Here is a 3,467-nt window from a genome sequence, read left to right as displayed (position 1 = left end):
CCGGGGTTTCCCCTGGGGTTTCATCTACACCGGGGTTTCTCCTGGGGTTTCATCTACACCGGGGTTTCTCCTGGGGTTTCATCTTCACCATGGTTTCTCCTGGGGTTTCATCTTCACCAGGGTTTCTCCTGGGGTTTCATCTTCACCAGGGTTTATCCTGGGGTTTCATCTACACCGGGGTTTCTCCTGGGGTTTCATCTACACCGGGGTTTCTCCTGGGGTTTCATCTACACCGGGGTTTCTCCTGGGGTTTCAGTTTTTTTGCTGTAACACTACACAGCTGATTTCAAATAATCAACTAATCATCAATCTTTGATAATTTGAATAAGGTGTGTAGTGTTGGGGGGGAAAAACTAACGACCGAGTTTGGGAATACGCTGATCTACAGTGATTGAAGTGGATTTAACAAGTGACATCAATAAGGGATCATAGCTTTCACCTGGTCAATCTATGTCACGGAAAGAGCAGGTGTTCATAATGTTTTATTCGCTCAATGTACAGTACCAGTCAAAAGTTTGGACACGCCTACTCATTCAAGGGTTCTTTACTATTTTCTACATTGTAGAATAATAGTGAAGACATCAAAACTATGAAATAACACATGGAATCACGTAGTAAACAAAAAAGTGTTCAACAAATTCAACAAAATATATTTTATATTGAGATTCTTCAAAGTAGCCACCCTTTGGTGGATACCCTTGGTATTCTCTCAAACAGCTTCATGAGGTATTCACTATAAATGTATTTCAATTAACAGGTGTGCCTTGTTAAAAGTTAATTTATGTAATTTCTTTCCTTAATGCGTTTGAGCCAATCAGTTGTGTTGTGACAAGGTAGCGGTGGTATACAGAACATAGCTATTTGGTAAAAGAGCAAGTCCATATTATGGCAAGAACAGCTCAAATAAGCAAAGAGAAACAACAGTCCATCATTACTTTAAGACATGAAGGTCAGTCAATACGGAACATTTCAAGAACTTTGAAAGTTTCTTCAAGTGCAGTCGCAAAAACCATCAAGCGCTATGATGAAACTGGCTCTCATGAGGACCGCCACAGGAAAGGAAGACCCAGAGTTACCTCTGCTGCAGAGTTCATTAGAGTTAACTGCACCTCAGATTGCAGCCCAAATAAATGCTTCACAGAGTTCAAGTAACAGACACATCTCAACATCAACTGTTCAGAGGAGAATTCAAGGCACACTTAACCAGCATGGCTACCACAGCATTCTGTAGCGATACGAAATCCCATCTGGTTTGTGCTTAGTGGGATTATCATTTGTTTTTAATCAGGACAATGACCCAACACACCTCCAGGCTGTGTAAGGGCTATTTGACCAAGAAGAAGAGTGAGAGAGTGCTGCATCAGATGACCTGGCCTCCACAATTACCTGTCCTCAACCCGATTGAGATAGTTTGGGATGAGTTGGACCGCAGAGTGAAGGAAAAGCAGCCAACGTGCCCAGCATATGTGGGAACTCTTTCAAGACTGTTGGAAAAGCATTACAGGTGAAGCTGGTTGAGAGAATGCCAAGTGTGTGCAAAGCTGTCATCAGGGCAAAGGGTGGCTACTTTCAAGAATATAAAATATATTTTGATTTGCTTAATACTTTTTTGGTTACTACATGATTCCATATGTGTTATTTCATAGTTTTGATGTCTTCACTATTATTCTACAATGTAGAAAATAGTTTAAAAAAACAACAACCTTGAATGAGAAGGTGTGTCCAAACTTTTGACTGGTATGACACTAAACTGATTAAGTGGCATTGGTTTGTCACCATAGAACAGAACTAGAATAATTATATTTCTATGTCCACAGATAAGGCATGGGGCTTGCCTTCATAATTGGCCTTCATTTCGTCTGGGTTCTGATGTGAGTTTTAGTTGTGAGCTGTCCAGCCTACCAGAAGGGACCACACTTCAGTGGGAAAGAGAAGGAGATCCCACTTCTAACACCACGTTGTTCTACAACAACACTGTCCACATGGTCATCCATAGTGTTGATCAGAGCAGTAAGGGGAGATGCAACTGTGCTCTCAGACAGAATGGAACACTGTTATATGGAGTTTATAATACCTTGAATGTTCAGAGAAGTAAGTTAGCTAGATTCATGGATATTAACAGTAATATATTAATTAATTAACAGTAACTGCAGGTTCACTCATCATGTGTAGATTAACTTGATTGTTGTAGATATTCTTCTTCATAGTATTTTCCCACAATGTAATTTTTTTCCCAGGCACATTCAACATGCCAGTAACTTTGTTCAGAGAGAGCAGCAACAGCAGTGAGGTGGAGATGATGTGCAGGTATTCATACGGGTACAGAAAAGCCTCCTGGACCAAGGCCTCATCTCRAGTGGAAGCACCTGCGACTCTGACATCAGATAATAGACTAGAAATTGACCGGTTCTCATCTCCCACGTTCAACCAGCAAGATTTCCCCCTYAGACTTTCACCAGTGGCATTTGAGGATGGAGGAGTGTTCAGATGTCATTTTAATAACAACCTTATGTCTTATGTTCAACTCACAACCATTCAAGGTAACTTTGCTTTTGTCTTTTAACAATGTTCAATGAGAGAACAAACACTCTCTGCTCAAGTAGCCTAATGTTGGTTCTCTGATTGTCAACCACAAAATGACATGTTTCATTAACCAGATATATACTAGACCTACATTATTATTGTTATTATTACGGTATTCTGTTCTTTCAGAGGGGAACGTTCAGTTATGTTTTCTMTTCTCTGGCCCAGTCTCTGCATCTAGAGGGCCCCCTGGTGGCCAGTCGGTGGTGCTGAAGTGTGAGGTGTCGGAGGTGAACGGTGACCCTGTGACCCTGGCCTGGCTGAGGATGGAGGGGAGGACGGGGCTAGTGGTCAAACAGGACATCCTTACAGAGAGTCAACCCAACTGGACACTCAGTGTGACCCTGCCCAGCCTCCATAAGGACCAGCTGGACTGGCAGTGTGTGGTGTTCAGAGAGGACATGCTCAGAGRGAGTGTTACCCTCAGACTCTGTGATGCTGGTGGAAGATCTGGGTTACCAGGCCTAGTGTTACCATCACCTCTGAAAGGTTACTAATGACGATAGTTGATTATAGTAGGTCACAGTAGATCACATCCTCTGAATGAATAGATTCAGTGAGACATCATGATCATCATAAACAATACCAAACAAGTAACCAAATCAATGTCTCTACATTGCCGTTTGCCCCCCAATTAACTGTGATGCCTTTGGAGTCATAGSAAAAGTCATAGTAAGTCCTCAGCTGTCTCATTTTTAGCATGTTCTCTTTCATACTCGGTTTCCAACAGACTACACCTTGCAGATTTCGATCATTGTGGCCTGTACAGCGTTGGTTGTTGCCGGGATACTGATTGGTGCTCTGGTGTTCCACCTGAAGAGGAAGAAGACAGACCCAGGTAAAGACTGGTAATGACTATAACTACAGTAACAGGGCTGTCTCTA

The 3,467-nt window shown here is 42.2% G+C and overlaps 1 long non-coding RNA gene across 1 annotated transcript; it reads left to right on the top strand.

Annotated features, from left to right (window-relative positions):
• Window positions 1-1,881: 1,881 nt before the first annotated feature.
• LOC111959342 (uncharacterized) lies at window positions 1,882-3,161 on the top strand. The gene is made up of 3 exons (XR_011474997.1): window positions 1,882-2,091; window positions 2,238-2,540; window positions 2,752-3,161. It is a non-coding gene; the product is annotated as an uncharacterized lncRNA (long non-coding RNA).
• Window positions 3,162-3,467: the final 306 nt, after the last annotated feature.

This window comes from Salvelinus sp. IW2-2015, linkage group LG36 (assembly GCF_002910315.2).
Source record: "Salvelinus sp. IW2-2015 linkage group LG36, ASM291031v2, whole genome shotgun sequence".
In the NCBI taxonomy this organism is placed as follows: Eukaryota; Metazoa; Chordata; class Actinopteri; order Salmoniformes; family Salmonidae; genus Salvelinus; species Salvelinus sp. IW2-2015.
The sequence above is the reverse complement of the archived record's forward strand: the minus strand, read 5'-3'. Positions and strand labels throughout refer to the sequence as shown.